General features: G+C 45.1%; 1 pseudogene; it reads right to left on the bottom strand.

Annotated features, from left to right (window-relative positions):
- LOC139758450 (peroxidase-like) overlaps positions 1-17500 on the bottom strand; it is a 145587-nt pseudogene that overhangs the window by 9999 nt on the left and 118088 nt on the right.

The following is a 17500-nucleotide window of genomic DNA, read 5'->3' as shown; positions in this document are numbered from 1 at the left end:
CAAAAGATCAACCATAGATAGTGTACAGTTCACTATGTTAACCTCCTGATGCCTTTTAGGTCAAGCCAATCCAACCTAGATATATTGCACACGTGCAATCACTGCAAACCATTTACCACTGGGGGCCCAGGCTTCGAACCCGGGTCAACTGAATAACAACCACGTGAGGTTATACGCTGGGCTACGACGTAACAGATAGTTTTCATATCAAACCAACTAAGATCCACTTCACCTGGTGCGAATTGGACGAACGGAGACCAGGCCAAATCCTAACCATTATAAGGCATGAACACGTTCAACAGTTTATAGAAATGAAGGTTAAATACATACCATCAGTTCTGGATGGAATGAAGGAAATGAAACGGCTGGTTCGGACCACCTATCATTCGGGGAGAATGAAAGAGGCGAAATATGAGATAGTTTAGCCCGTGATTAGTATTTTCAGTGAACGATTTGCTTCCGGTATATTCTCGTGGATTAGAAGTTAAACAATATAGCATATTGAAAGAAAAGGTAAATAGTCCATGAGACTATTGTCCAATACGTTCAGCGTCAACACGTTTGAAGCAGCCATCATGCAGGACAAGATCGTAAATCGTTTCAAGGACCACCAGCTAACATGGTCTTCCATGATATCAGTCAGGCGCGACAAATCTGCCTGATTTATCATATGATCAAATCAACGTATTGTATGATGAGAGTAAAGTAGTTGATGCCATCTGCCTCCTTCCCGTTTTTTCTTTTAAATTTTACAAAAGCAGGAACAGAGAAGGGGGCCAAGTGAGGATATTCCCTCAAAGGTTCAGTCCTCTGTTCTTAACTTTACATCGCTGACTCGGGAAATGGCGAATATGCATGAAAAAAGTATTCAGGTGAGGATATTCCCTCAAAGGCCCAATCCTGTTCTTAACGCTACCTCGCTAACGCGAGAAATGGCGAATAGTTTGAAAAAAGAAAAATATGTTCTTGTGTACTTGTCTCTTCCACTTACCTAAAGTAAACTGTGAGCCGTATCCTCTGTTCTCGTACCAGTAGCGATCGCCGTAGCGTAGTTCCTTGAAGGTGAGGCCAATGAGACAGCTGAAGGTCGGCCCGACCATAGAACCGGGGAGAGGGCGCTCGCTCACACCACCGCTCCACAGGTCGATGTCGTCAGGGTGCCTGGAGGGCGAGGAGATCGAGTACTTACTACTGCCGAAGACGGAGTATTGCCCAGAAGGGTAGGGCTAGTAGCGGGGCAGTGAGCGTTCACTGTGGTGGGCAATCTCGAGTGACGAAGACCGAGTCGTGTGTGTTATGTGTTTCGTGTGTTGGTGAGGCGGGAAAGTGAAAAAAAAAATAAGGTAGTAACCTGGGCTGAAGGAGTGGTACTTGACAGCCACGGAAGTGTTGGCTCACCTTTCCTTAACCATAGGCTACACGACTCTAGTCTTACTAGTTCCTGCGATCAAGTAACCAGTCTTAACAGTTTAATAAATTAAAAGATATTTATCCCAGGTTTTTCAAAACCCCTGAGGAGATGAGATACAATATTTGAAATGAATCTAATTAAATCTCTTCTAAATCAGAATTCAGGATATTATATAAAAACCTTATGTACAGAATTCGTTGTTTGCAAGACAGAAACAAAGGAGGATTAATATCTTCTGTTTTACTGTCCTCAAGTTTACTGAGCATCCATGGAGCTTTGATGAAGTTAAACTAAAGTTAGATGAAGCAAGATTCAGCTTGGTTGAGTCACTTGAGCATACGAAAAGGAAAGCAAAATTATTCGAGGATCTCCACCGTTCTTCGGAGAGTGAACACTGCAGGTCCATCAGCTGTCGGTGTAGGACAACAGACGAGTCTTCGTCTGTAGAAGGCATGACGGTGTTCCATCGTCACTCACCTGTAGACGTCGGTGTATCTACGGACGGTCTTGTTGCTCATGTAGCCCAACATGTCCTCGAACTTGTGCATCCTGGGCAGGCCGCAGAACTCCCTGAAGGCGTTATAGGAGGGCACGCCGTGCTCACGACCTCGCTGCATGTTGATGGCTGCCAAGTCCATACCCCAGCGCTTGTCTGGCTCTTGGAACAGATGGTTGGTTACCTGTTGGGGGAGGGACGGAAGGCACAGTGTCACAGTAAAGAGCAAAGGAGGGAAGCTGTCCCTACCCATAGAACTAGTGCTAGCCAAAGTACTAGTAGTAACCAATAGACTGATTGAAATAACCAAAATACCGTTAGTTAGTATGAATAGCATAATTACGAAACAAGTAAGTGCAAGCAACAACCAAGTTATCATTAAGGATAACCAGGGTAGAGCTAGTCATGATAATGTTATTACTAGTAATAACCAAGTTATAACAAGTAACGTGCATCAGGGACCTCACCTCCTGTGTTACAGCGTCGTCCATGGCCTGGGCGACCTGGTTGCAGAGACCCATGATGTACTGATCGCACCAACCTCCCTTGTACAGATCGTATGGCTGTCGCAACATCTCATGGAGGCGCTGGGATGCTGTCGGTGTAAGGTGGGAGTATAGGAGGAGGAGGAGGAAGGTATCGTCACACGAGGGGTATCTCTCTCTCTCTCTCTCTCTCTCTCTCTCTCTCTCTCTCTCTCTCTCTCTCTCTCTCTCTCTCTCTCTCTCTCTCTAGTGTTAGATGGGGGGAGGGATGTGGTGTGGGGCAGGAAGAAAGGTTAGTGTGTCTGATGGAGTTTTTTTTTTTTTGCGAATTTCTGATTATTCCTGTTGGTGTAGGAGGAAGATGATTCACTCAGTTACCACTGATTTCTCTGAGGTGAAGAATGAAAGTAGGTGTCTGTGACGGAGAGAGAACACAGTTAACTGGTGATGAAGCCTTCATAAGGTTCCCGTGTAGATGGAACTGCAGAGGAAAATAGTTGTTACCGAAGTTTTTACCAAGACAAGAGTGTTTGAAATGTCTTTGTGCGTGCAGAGAGAGAGAGAGAGAGAGAGAGAGAGAGAGAGAGAGAGAGAGAGAGAGAGAGAGAGAGAGAGAGAGAGAGAGAGAGAGAGAGAGAGAGAGAGAGAGAGAGAGAGAGAGAGATGTTAACCTGGCGTATTGTGTGGGTGGGGTAGAAGGCAGAGATGGAGCTGTGATCCCTTAACATCCATGAACAATTACCCTGGACGACATTACATAACCGATCATTTCTACATGTAGGTGACCTTCACGGACAGCGAACCAATCAAATGCCTTACCGATGAATTTATGGGCGGGGCTCCATCGCTCGACGGTGGAGGGGAGGAGAGAGTGGCCGAACCTGAAGGCGGCTGTGATGAAGTTGGCGGACATGGATGGGTCAACCTTGGGATCGTAACCTTCGAAGTAACCCTGGACGGTAGAGGGAAAGACACTGAACAATGGTAGGACAGTATGGGGGCTACAGGTCTTGTTGGGGTTACAGGTCTTATAGGGGTTACAGGTCTTATTGGGGTTACAGGTCTTACTGGGGCTACAGGTCTTATAGGGGCTACAGGTCTTATTAGGGTTACAGGTCTTATTGGGGTTACAAGTCGTATTGGGGTTACAGGTCTTACTGGGGCTACAGGTCTTATAGGGGCTACAAGTCTTATTGGGGTTACAGGTCTTATGGGGCTACAGGTCTTATCGGGGCTACAGGTCTTATAGGGATTACAGGTCTTATTGTAAGTATATAAAGTTCATACTACAACGAGAATCCCAAATCTTTCAAAGATTCAAGATCAGATTACTCTAAAGACTCACGAATACTCAATTTTGTTCGTCTCGAAACTTTCAGAATTCCTCAAAACTGGAGAACCTGACAGTTCTGGAAAATTGAAGGTGCTCAGACTTTTTGAGGATTTATAAAAGTTCAAAGACCTTCAAAACTCAAGCCCTTCAAAGTTCAAGAAGCTGAAAGTTCTTCAAAACTCAAGACGCTCAGAGTCATACGAGGGACTTACGTGCTTTTCCAGGATGAGTCCGTATTTATTCATGACGTCCTTGCCAAGTACCATGGGCAAGAACTCGTTGTACGTGATGTGTTGAACGATGGCTGCAATGATGTGGCGCGTCTCCTGCAGGATAGGAGGCCAAGGGTTAGTGTCAGGGCTCGGCCGAGGATAGGGAAAGCCACAGGAGGTAGATAGAGGACAGGGGAAAAGGGCGAGACAGTGGATCGACAGGGCGGGGGTGAGTACAGAGGAATTGATAAGGGCCGGAGCAGTGAGTACAGGAAGGGTGGATAAGAGATGAGGCAATAAGCACAAGGAAATGGATAGAGATGAAACATTTGACAGAGGATCAGATAGTAAGTTAGAGGGATAGAGATAGACGATGGAATACTAGGAGTTCATTGGTAGAGATTGAGATGGAAGGGTTGAAGAGGTGACATTAGATAGGTGGAGGTAAAGTTGGGCTTGATGAATAGGAGTGAGGAGATTGTAAGTGGGATGACGTGTTACTTACGAGTATTTCCGGCGGGATTTTCCCGGCGGAGTTAAGGGAGGGAGGAGGTTCATGAATGGAACAGGGTAGGAGGATCTACAGGAGTGACTTATGGGTAAGGTTGAGCTGGAGAGTGAGTTTGGAGAGGAGTGTCTGTAGGCATTAGAAATAGAGGCTTGGTGGAGACCGTGAGGGTAGGTATAAGACAAGGGATTGGATAACAGGGTTTGATTTGGTGAGTGTAGGGAGGAGGAGAGATCGGCGGTTAATGGAGTGGTTGAGTGTGACGGTCGTTACTGGATTGGAGGAGAAAGAGGAGGTATGGCGGAAGAGATGACCAGGGACTGTAGAAGGCGGAGGAAAGCGAGGCAAACTAGTGCGTGGAGGTGGAGGGCTGTGATGAAACAAAACAAAAGCAGTTATATGCAACAGTAATTTTTTGCCTGAGAGGGAAAGTGAGAGGTAGAATGAGATTTAAAGATAATTGAGAGAGGGAAAGGGAAACAGAGTGAGGAAGAAAAAGAGAGAGGCCAAACTCCTCTCCAAGACACTCGTAGATAACTTTTTTGTCGCTCCAGATTTTACTTTCACTTTTATTCTCCCACTTGACCTATGACTTGGCTTCCATCGTCTCTCACTCTTCCGCCTATGACCTCTGAGGCCACTCAGTGACCCTTGGTGACTATTACACTTCAACTGGGTTAAGTTGGTCACTTCTTGACAACTTTCACGATTCCCCCTCATTAATATCAATAACTTCTGAGATTACGCCCTCTTAATTAATCCACCTAGCCGTATGACCTCATAATTATCTCATGGCCTTTGTGACCCTTTTATTTGACCTCTAACTTATAACGATAACTTCTCAGAACATCTCTGACCTCTTAGCTAACCTAATCTAACCTAACCTAACCTTTAAACTCTTTAGAGTGAGGTCTAAGACCTCTGTTGAACTCCACTATGTTCTAGTTTACCTCTCAATGCCTTTCAATCGACCTCTCATAACCATAATGACCTCCACGTTGACCTATGACCTTGGTGAGCCTTTTGATTGACCTTAACCATTAAGTCACTCGTACGACCCCCTCAGGCTGACCTTGGTAGGTGAGTTCTTACCTGGTAGAGCTTCTCGTCGTCCCAGTGAGGGTTGTACCGGTACAGCTCTGTGGATATCCTGTTGTGTTCCCTCATGATCAGGGTGTGCACAACCGCCAACACCTGAGGAGAAAAAGGAGTATTTATGCACTGGTGGATAGAGATTTGACAGATCGATCATAAGCTGAGAGTTATGATCAATGATCGGTTAGACGTAACAAGTGGAGTGCCGCAAGGTTTTATCTTGGGGCTAACGCTCTTCCTGTTTTATGAGCGACACTGACAATGGAACATGTTGTAAGATATCAACGCTCGTAGACGACACAGACTTGGGAGTAGAGATGTAATAGCTTCTGAGTGATATAGCTTTTGAGCGACAACAGATGCAACCTGACTTAGACAAATTGATTGACTGGTCGTACAGATAGCAAATCAATATTACTATCAACAGCTTTACCCATAGGCAATACAAATAAAAACGAAAATGACAGAATGAAATCTGCTGAGCTGTGTGACGTAAATGAGGAAAATGTCTGAGATATCACAGTCTTCGATGATCTAAAACTACACGTAAAGTGGTTTGATAAATAAGATATTCAAATTCATATGTAAGGAAGATCCTCATCCTTGTGTACTGTGTTTAGCTTTGGTTGGTCCGCTTGAGAAGCGACTCACAGAACAAGAGTACAGCGGTAAGCAGCCACAAGGAGTTGGTATGAACAACTAGCTATGCGGGAGCCATTCACATGACTTCAGGTTTAGATTGAAATAAAAATCAAGTTAAAAGGTGATCATATGAAGATGCTCAGTCATCAAACGCTTCGATTATTATGATCTTAGTGATTATAAAAGACTAGATCAATATGATTACTTTTGTGGTGATGGGTAAAAGTTCGTGGGTTCTGCTGTATTTCAAATAGCGCAAAGTACTGTTTTCTTACGTGAGTTTTTACTATTTGGGTTGACTCACAGCAAAAATATTTGACGGAGTCGCTCGTTAATAAGTTGAAAAACTGGTTTAACAAACACTCTCCTTGGGGTCAGCGACTGACATAACTTGCGCCACCTCACTTACACAAAGTTTATCAGATTCTGGTGCTTTTATCGCATTTTTTATCTTTTTCGTCCGTCACAAACAGCCTCGAAAGCATCAGGTGTTCAGTTGCTGTGTTCCTCCTCCCTCTGTAGTGTCTGGTAGGACCAATGTATAAGGACTTCTGATCTAAGACAGAAGCAAAGAACACTAAGAGAGTTCGATTCATTATCTGCGAAGAATATGGGATCAAAGGCTGTTTGGAAGAGGATTCACAATCTAGAATAAATGAAGAAATCTGGAAAATGAGATGTTTATGGTTTGCGGTAGATAAGGGACAATTCGTGTGTTGCTCTGGGATTTTGTGGTTGTATGTATGTCACAATAAGATGGGACAGCTGGAGGGGGATTTATGTTATGTGATAGTGAGGAGTTAATCCCTAGTGTGGGGATTTAGGGCCTCGGACAGACGTGGGATTTTCACGATGCTAAGAGGGATTTATGGTGTGAGAAAGATAGCGGATTGTATATAAAAGAAAGATGGGTCGTTGGCCTTAGCCACGGCTTCGTATCAAGACTGACAACCATTTCAACACAGTCGGTTCAGATAGTGCTAACCCACCGCACAATGAATGTCTGAAAGCCTCGGTGATTGTCGACAAAGTCTGGAGTCTCGGATGATGATAGTACGACTTCGACACCAAATGAAATCACGATTGATAACTCTCTTGTCGACGTCGCATCTCTGTTCGTAACACGACAGTGTTCGTCTGCAGCCTAACGACTACGTCCTACACGACGACTTTCGTTAACAGGTCGTCCTGAGAGACAGAGTCGTCGACAGACGAGCGACTGAAATCATGTTTCTTGTCTATCGAGCTCTTGTGCTTCTATCAGAAGTGGTCATAGGTAAACTCCTGCCATATCTTGCCTATAAAAGATACTGTTCATAAATCATATCTCCCTTATGGAAAGCATGAAAAGCTGGAGTGTTTGTTATGGACCAACTGCCACAACCAGGCTTCGAGCCTGTGTGGGACTCGAACCCCTGTGAATACATCCCGCTCAGCAACGCTGACCGCCGCTACACCAACAGGGAGGTCATGATACTCACCAGCTGCTCATTGACACGGCTGTCTCCGGCGTCGAAGCAGTACACATCGTTGTTAGGGTCGGATACATCCCTCATCCGGATCCTCCAGCTTGAGGGGTAGCAAGTCCTTCATGCCGAACTCCCGGAACACCGGCAGCGACTGCGGGAGGAGGAGGAGAAGGGACCAGAGTCAGAGGGGCATCATGGTCGAGTCGCGAGTGAGGTGGGAGGTGTGTGAGACGCGGGTTGAGCGAGTGAGAGGAGCAGATGGGGAGTTATAGGATGGGATGGATGGTGTAGGAGAGGAGTGAGATGGATGGTAGAAGAGCGGCTTGTTAAGAGGGATAGGGTGGGTGAGGAGATGTATGAAGTGAATAGTAGAAGGTAGGTGGTTATGGTGAACTTGCTGTTATCATCATTATCATTACTGATTATCATCATTATCATTTCATTATCATCTTTATCATTATCCCATTATGATTATTGCTGTTCTTGTTATCATCACTAATTATCATTAATGTAACCCTTGTTTATTATGATCATTATCATTATCTCTGTCAGATAAAGAAGGAAAGTGAGAAGGAGGAAGAGGTTTTTTTCAGACGATTTCGATGTGTTTTTCTTATGGTTGAAGTGTCACCTCTCTCTCTCTCTCTCTCTCTCTCTCTCTCTCTCTCTCTCTCTCTCTCTCTCTCTCTCTCTCTCTCTCTCTCTCTCTCTCTCTCTCTCTCCTTACCTTCATCAGACCTCCTCTGTAGAGACGGATGCGATCTGCGTGGCCGTGGTCGCTGCCGTATACCCAGTTGGCGTCGATGTATGAGGTGATCTGATTGATCTGGGAGCGAGGGCCTGTGGGTAGGGAGAGAAGACATCACTGCTGAAAACCTGGTCATGTGAGGGAGGGAAGTGACGAAAACCTGGTCATGTGAGAGAGGGAAGTGACGAAAACCTGGTCATGTGAGGGAGGGAAGTGACGAAAACCTGGTCATGTGAGAGAGGGAAGTGATGAAAACCTGGTCATGTGAGGGAGGGAAGTGACGAAAACCTGGTCATGTGGGGGAGGGAAGTGACGAAAACCTGGTCATGTGAGGGAGGGAAGTGACGAAAACCTGGTCATGTGAAGGAGGGTAGTGACGAAAAATCTTTCCGTTTTGAAAGAAAAAGTGATGAGGAGTTTGTGGTCTCGTAGAGCCAGCTCCCTCCTCATGACCTGTTCCTCCTCGTCATTCGTGCAGTGATGATCGAGACTTGATAACTTAAGTATCATTGACACAATGACGGGATCTCATTTGCTCGTTATCCCAGTAGATTTACAGTTATTCTAAAGCAACGTGCTTGAATCAACCTATAGTAAACCTCATATGTTTCATTTAGTTTCATAAACCAGTAAAATTTCCCTTGATACAGCCTTGATAAGAAAAGAAAATATGTTTGATGCACAAACTGTCATTCTATAGAAAGTCCCTCACTTTTCTGCGAAACTCATCACATTAGCAAGATTATCAAACATGTTCTCAAGTTCCTCGATGGCAAAACTGTGGAATTATTACGCATTTTGAACTTCTCGAATCATGAAACATTTTCACTTCCGTTCTATATTAAACCACAAAACTTCACACCCACTCGACATTCTAAACCAAAATTCTCAATCATTTAGATCATCCTTAGGAAAAGTTTATCCTACAGATCTGAAATTCCTCTGGGGCTCCTTACCAAGTTTGCAACCGTATCTGACACCAGGAACAGAGCGGACGACGGAGATGCACTGCTGCCTGAAGAGGGAGTAGAAGGGGTCCTCCTTGGGGACGTGGATGGGGAAGCACTCTGGGTGTGAGTTAGGACGCTTGCAGCAGTCGGGGTCTTGGTTATTGCGATCTGGAACACATTCATTGAGTGTGAGGTGGTGATGCAGAGGAATGCATATGACAACAGATGACTGAGCCAAATAAGAAATACAGCGAACTACTGAAGTAAGTCTTGTTCACAGAGATCCCTAAGAAGGGAGACTGTAAGTTAAAGGTAGACTCCTAGTCAGACAGTGTTAATGAGGCTGAGTGCTAGTTAGGAAGATTCCTGTTAAGGTTGAGTTGCTAGTTAGGAAGAGATCAAACGTGTGTGATAGGTGGGTTGAGTACTAAAGCTTGAACGGTTATACTGCAGGAGTAAGATCATACGTGTCTAGACAGCGAAGGAGTGGATTGGTATGGTTGGTGCTCTTTGTATTTGTTTTGGCTACATTGACCGCTAGGAAGGAAGTGGAACGCCCTAACCTCAGGTCTAACGCGACGCTTCCACTGAAGAACAGAAAAGTGCAAGATAGAGTTTGTAAGGAAAGGTTTTACTGCTTCGCTGGGCAGGCGTTGCAGGAAGAGACAGATCTACAAACGATGGTGGGACTGTGGCACTGACATTCCCTTGAATAAAAGTCTATAGCCATAAGAAGAAATGTCACCACTCGAACAGTGGAAGCCCACAGGGATCAGGTCCAACCAGTTAGCTGATTGTTCACTTTACAAGTCGGTGGACTTACGAATACCATATTGGCAGCCCAGCCCACCTTTGGTCTCAGCAGTGAGTGTGAGGTCGTGGTCGATGGCCTGGCCCCAAGCGACGGTCATGATGGTGATGGCGTGATCATGCAGTCCCTCATCACGGTGGAGATGGGCAGACACTACCCTGGGAGAAGGAAGTGGATACCCTCCGTGACCCACTCGAGGAGCGTCAATACCTGAAGATGATGCGTAAGGGAGAGAGAGAGATTAAGGGCGTCAATACCTGAGGAAGACGCATATATATAGGAAAGAAGTTAATGATGGAAATGTTGTGAGAAACGGGAAGACATCATGAAATTGGGGGGATGGGGGATACCAGATGCCTTCGCCGGCCTACCTGAAGTTGGTCCAGCTGGACGTAAGGAGACGGATGTCTGTAACTCAGCTTGTGTGGGTAACACAAACCATAACCAGCACATGACTCACACTACAATCCTGAACTATGAGGAAGTTTGTATATAACTTGAGCCCTAATTCTAAACAACAAAGAAGTGATTTACAAGTTAAGTTCTTGGTTTAAAACTAAGTTAGTGGCGTAAAAGTGAGGTTCTGTCTCTAAGGTTGATACGATTAGTATATAGCTGAAGGTGTAGGAGGCTGAGCTCTGTATCAGAGATCCACCACTGAGGCAGATGAACAACAAGGGTTGGCAGGGGTCCTCACCGTCAGCGTAGTCAGGTGGCAGACGACGCTTGAAGGCGGTGTTCATGGCTCCCCAAGTAGGGTTCTCCAGGTTGTTGCAGCGGCCGTTGTACTCACGATACCTGCCGTGGACCAGAGATGGGTCAGGGGCGCCCAGGCAGATCGAGGAATTACCAGCAAATTGATTACTCAGTTACAGTCGTCTTGCCAAACGTGTCTCAGGCAATGATATGATTAGCTTCAGTATTGTTGACAACAGTGATATCAAACGTAAACAGGAGTAGAAAATAAGGATAGAGAAAGGAGAAATTCCTATAAGATTCATACATGATTCAGAAATTGATATGAGGAAATTTCGTGAAATTGAAGGAAGAAATAATCTTAGGAATAAGTCACGAAATTATTATCGTCATGGCGGTAACAACCTGTAACGAAGTAGCGAGAAAGAAGAGACTGAAGATAAAGATGATAAAAATTACAATGGTTAAAGACCAGGTAGTGATCATGGATGAAAACCTGTTGCCTCAAGGATCATGAGCACGAACTCGCATTCGTGAGTCAGGTAATGAGGCAGTGAGACAAGAACTTCATCACTACGAGAAATCATGAGGCTTTCTGTGTGTCGCCTTACCTCTTGCTTGGGTCACAACTGGATGGCGGGATGAAGTCTGGACACACGGAGCCGATGACAGTCTTGAAGGTGTCTACGAGAGGAAGACCGTTGACCAACACGTCCTTGGGAAGGTTGTACCTGCAGAAGGCGCAGAGGGTGATCAACAGGAGTACATAATAGTTTTCGGATAAATAAGAAGTGAAGATATAGCAATGTCTTCCATCTCGTCTATAGCTTTAAGATGAGCAATTTAACAGGTTGGTTAGATATAACAAACCGACGGATATATGGCCTCAAGACTATAACAACTCCAAGATTCATCAGTAGCGATTACCAGCGCTTTTACAACCAACACATACAACCCCAGGAGTACTGACTACTCTCATAACCTTTATTTACCCACTCACACCTCCCGCAACACACACACTCTCACAGTCCCATGTACCTTCGTTCGTTCACTCATAACCTCTTCCATCCTTCCCCTTAACTCGAGCATTCAGTAGAATACCACTCACAAACCACTACACTCTTCCCGCTCCTTCCCTTGCACGTCACCCACCTCCCCTCCCTTACACGTCACCCACCTCCCCTCCTTTACACGTCACCCATCTCGCCTCCCTTACACGTCACCCATCTCCCCTCCCTTACACGTCACCCACCTCGCCTCCCTTACACGTCACCCATCTCGCCTCCCTTACACGTCACCCATCTCGCCTCCTTATCAGTTATCATCCACAACTCACGAACATTTCTGCCATCATTCTTTTCAGTATCATCTACAAAATCTCCCGCGTGGTGAGTCATTATCAACCTACATATTCTCCCACCCAACATCCCCTACATTAACACCCTCTACATGATTACACAGACACTTACATCATCCATACACCACTAGCCTCAACAGACCCCATCAAGTTACCTACAACACTACACAACAACATACAACAACCAACCACCATTACAACTGACGTCATCCATACCCTACCACACAACTATATCTTTACCCTCAGACCATTCCCTCCCCCAAGCCATACCACCTCCACACTGGCACTCCACTGAGGCCCCACCATCAGGCTCTACTTACTGCTGGGCAAGGAGGCGTGAGGTTTCCAGCAACACGTTACCAAGGTTACCCACGTCTCTGTGGTCTGGGTTGGGGCCGGGTCTCGGGAGACCCAGGCGGTCCCGGGCAGCCCTGAAGGAGGCCTCCACGGACGGGAAGGTGATGCAAGTATAGCCATCCCCTGCGTGAGGGATCCTGCCGGAGGGCCAACACAGGTTAGGGTCATGAGGAAGTAAACTTTGATCTCTGGGGAACATGGTGGTCGTCGGTCACAGATGATAAGGGGGAATTGTCTTTGAGGTCAAAGATGAATGAACATTAGAGTACCCGGTGTGTAGAACTCTGCAAGATACAGTAGGAGAGTCAGGGCTGAGGAGAGTACCCGGTGTAGAACTCTACAAGATTCAGTAGGAGAGTCAGGGCTGAGGAGAGTACCCAGTGTAGAACTCTACAAGACACAGTAGGAGAGTCAGGGCTGAGGAGAGTACCCGGTGTAGAACTCTACAAGATACAGTAGGAGAGTCAGGGCTGAGGAGAGTACCCAGTGTAGAACTCTACAAGATACAGTAGGAGAGTCAGGGTTAAGGAGAGTACCCAGTGTAGAACTCTGCAAGATACAGTAGGAGAGTCAGGGCTGAGGAGAGTACCCAGTGTAGAACTCTGCAAGATACAGTAGGAGAGTCAGGGCTGAGGAGAGTACCCGGTGTAGAACTCTGCAAGATACAGTAGGAGAGTCAGGGCTGAGGAGAGTACCCGGTGTAGAACTCTGCAAGATACAGTAGGAGAGTCAGGGCTGAGGAGAGTACCCGGTGTAGAACTCTGCAAGATACAGTAGGAGAGTCAGGGCTGAGGAGAGTACCCGGTGTAGAACTCTGCAAGATACAGTAGGAGAGTCAGGGCTGAGGAGAGTACCCGGTGTAGAACTCTGCAGGACAAGCAGCAGGAGAGTCAAGGCTGAGGAAAAGGAGTCTTGTGAGGAGCACTTCAGCCTCACAGTAAGACGCATGACGCAGCGACCTGGGAAGCAACTCTCTCAGACAGCAACACTGGTGTAGCTCCTCACATCTTCACGGAAGGAGGAAGGAAATTTCTTCAGTAAGAATTATAGAGAGAGAAAAAAAAAGGCAATCACGGAAAACATAACTTGCTCTGCCATTATCGAACAAGCGCATCAGCTTCTCAAATCAAACAAGAACACTAAGAGGTGATCTGGTAAGTTTTTCCCCTTCATCCAACCAGCACTGGCTCAGGGCAGGAAATTTGTCAAACCTGATGTAGAATGTTAATGTCTTCAGTGAAAAGAAAAGTTGCTTTTATTAGAAAATATTTCATACAGTTTTTACAAAGAGAAACAATTGAAGACGTGTGTAATTAATATCATCTTAATCTAATCTATTCTATTTGGTACAGTAATTCAGTAATCAGTCTCATAACAAAGTCATTTGATGTACTATCATATCAAGACTGAATATCTGTGCAGTTGAGAACAGAAGAAAAGGATATGACAAATCTTTAAATCAATATGCTCTTATATAGAGTATATTATCAATACATACATCTTAATTAGTGAGGTTAAACAGATACGAAAAAAATAAATGATCGTATAAGTTAGAATCTGATTTCGGAAAATGATTTTTTTTTGGCTTTATCACTAAGTCTTTGCTTGTAGAGCAACCATCAACTGAATCAACTATCACTTCAGAAAAAACTAGAGATGCAACAGTTACGAACTACACACCGATTATCTTTTGTTTCTTTAGCTGCAGCTCATCCGGGAGCTCAGTATCTAAATCTATTGAAGTAAAGAAAATAGCTAAAAATTATTCGTGGATGGATGTCATCACAAGTCCAAACTATAAAAGAATAATTCAAAGGTGTGAGTAAAGGGCAAGACAGACAATGAGACAGACTGGTTATCAGCTCCTGGTACCATAGACTTGCGACATCTGCTTCCCTGTATAGCAAGGGGTCTCAACCTGTGGTCCATGGGCCCATTTCATAGTCGTCTACAGAAATAGAACCAATTATTTAATTAGTTGATAGATCAATACATAAATAGGTCTTACCTGCCACCGGTACAATCTCTAATAAAGGCTTGGGTGGTATCACTTGTTCTTGATTGTGATCCAAACCTCGATATAATGTTGGCTATTACGCAGAAAGCGGACCACAGACACAGCGGGTGTCTCTTGAGTGATCCACGTACATAAAGAGGTTCAGAACCCCTGAAGTATAAAGTCTCAGGGGAATCATGAACTGAACGCCACACAAACATGTGTACAAAGGAACTCACTGTATGCCGTTGAAGACCCCAATAGCGTGGTCCCTGCTGGAGGATTTGCCGGGGCCTGGGATGAGAAGGGCGCAGTGGCTGTTGTCGGAGCGTCGGGGTCCTGCGTTTAGGCTGCGACCTCCTCCCGGATATCTCCTGCAACACGACAAGGGGAGTTCTAGCAAGACGGGAGGGGCGGGCGTGGAGACTAGTACTAATGGAAGTGATGAGAGTGAGAAGTGAATGTAAGAGTAACACTATACGGAAGAGGGAGAGTCAAGGAGAGTGGGGGGTGAAAGTGAGAGAGGATTTCAGGGAAGGAGGGGAAGGAGGGATTATGATAGAAAGAGTCAAGGGCACGTTTGGAGTTACAGAGTTGACGAATGTGTCTTCTGCTACCAGAGAGAGAGAGAGAGAGAGAGAGAGAGAGAGAGAGAGAGAGAGAGAGAGAGAGAGAGAGAGAGAGAGAGAGAGAGAGAGAGGCTGTAAACCTTACCAATCGTCTTTTAAGATATCTCTCCCACCTTCGTCTCTAGAACATCTCTTAGTGGTTAGCACCCCGCCATAACTCACAATTACTGGTTTCTGTGATAACTAGCAATGGCTGGGCCGGTAATGTATCTCTGTATATATGTATCTATAGATATCTAATACACCTCGTAGAGATTTGGGCTCTCAGATGCTTCCCACTGTGTGGGTGGACTATGATATACCTCAGATGGTGTGGATGGTTTCTAGGACTGTCCATCTCTAGTAACTCGCTTCTTAGGTACCTAATCTGCCTTCCTGTGGTGTCTAAGAAATCAAAAACACAAATATTCATAATGTGTCACATCGTGTGACTCCGTTTTGAGATATGTCACACTTAACTTACTGGATCTTTACATATTTCATTAGATTCCATTGGTTTCTGTAACACCTAACATATACTTGGTCTCACAGAGCGACTCGATGTGAGAACACTTATCTCTAACCATCGAAAACATCTCTCAGATACCTGTCTCATGTTCGGATCATCACCATTGATCTCACTCATATCCAAGCCTGTGTGGTAGGTGTTTGAACTGCCTCAAGTCTTCTCCACGACCTGATCTCAAAGGTTGCTTATCATAGCAGGTTTTTGTCTCATGGTCTCTGAATCTATTCATGAGATTCCAAAATTATCTCTAGATTACTTCAGGAGATTTTTTTTACAAGTTCGTTAAGGTGTCTAATTCTACGCTGTCCTTCTCCAATATCTACTTTGTGTGTCACATCTTTTGTCTTTGTGTGTAAGTGTTGTCAAAATTTTTTTGGCCCATTGTAATTTAGAATATGAGAAATGTTATCATCCATCATTGATATCTATAATACACCAACCTGAACGTTTGATCTTTAAGATACACTTCCCTGCCTGGTTGTTGTTGAAGGTGTCACCTTTCATGAATGGCCAAAGATATTTTAGTTTGTGTGGTTGTGTCCAAAACATGTAAACATCAATTGGCTGATCTCTTTATCAAACCCTTTAGGTCGGTTTTCAAGTCTTATCTCGTGAGAAGGTTATCATCTCACTTTGCGAAGCTCGTTCTAAGATGCCTCAACTTAGGAAACAGGTCTTTAGAATGTCTTTTTGTTCGTGACTGGTTCAAAATATCCCACACCCACTGTGTATGGCTTGTCAAGTGCCCTACACAGCGTCTATTTGCTGGACCAACTTAATCAGCTCAAACCGTTTGGTCTTGTTTCTGAAGTATGCCTCACTGCACGTAGGCTGGCGTCTGAGAAAGCTGGCAATACACAGCCAGTTCTCGAAGATAAGGAGTTCAATATGGGTTTGTGTGGAGGATAACGTACCCGAGTTGGCCAGGTGGGAAGAACCCATTGTGGAAAGCTTCGGCGTCGCTCCTTACTGTCACCAACCCCACCAGAAGCACCAGCAATCTGCAGACAAAGAGGAATGAACAGTTTGATTATCTGGACCATCAAGTAGCATAAGTACAATGTCACTTACATCAAGATTAACAAGAAGGCTATAGTCATACCAAAGCACTGTGATAACAAAAGCTATTATAGTGCCAGGTCTTGCCACACACTCATCCATGTTTACGTTGAATATTTCCTTATTCATCTGAGGGTTATGTGTACACAGGTCAGTTCCGCAACACACACACACACACACACACACACACACACACAGTGTGCCTTGTCATGTGCGCTGAAACATTAGGACGCTAGCAAGTGTGGTGTTTGCTGAAGGTTCTGTGACATAAGACGGCGTATGTGTTTCATATTTTGGATAACATCTCCGAAAAATGCTTTTGCATTTGTTGCAAAGTATGAATTACTCTCTCTCTCTCTCTCTCTTTCTCTCTCTCTCTCTCTCTCTCTCTCTCTCTCTCTCTCTCTCTCTCTCTCTCTCTCTCTCTCTCTCTCTCTCTCTCTCTCTCTAGGTGTTGAGATACACTGAATCTCACTCTCATATACTGACTCATCTTCTCTGTGACATCGACACTCTTCCTCAGATCTGTGTGACCGTTCGCTCTGACGCTCCACCTGGCTTTGAATAACAACAGTGACAAGTAACGTAACAAGATGACCCGTCCCTCCCACAGGAAACCGATGGAAAGTGACAAGAACTCGGTGGAGAAAAACTGGTCCAGGTCGGATTGTACGACCCACCCAGGGTACAACACCATCAGACCGTCTCGAGTCTATGACTCTGCTCCACCTTCAGTGA

This window comes from Panulirus ornatus, chromosome 30, assembly GCF_036320965.1.
Source record: "Panulirus ornatus isolate Po-2019 chromosome 30, ASM3632096v1, whole genome shotgun sequence".
Taxonomy (NCBI): domain Eukaryota; kingdom Metazoa; phylum Arthropoda; class Malacostraca; order Decapoda; family Palinuridae; genus Panulirus; species Panulirus ornatus.
This window is presented reverse-complemented; position numbering and strand designations above follow the sequence as displayed.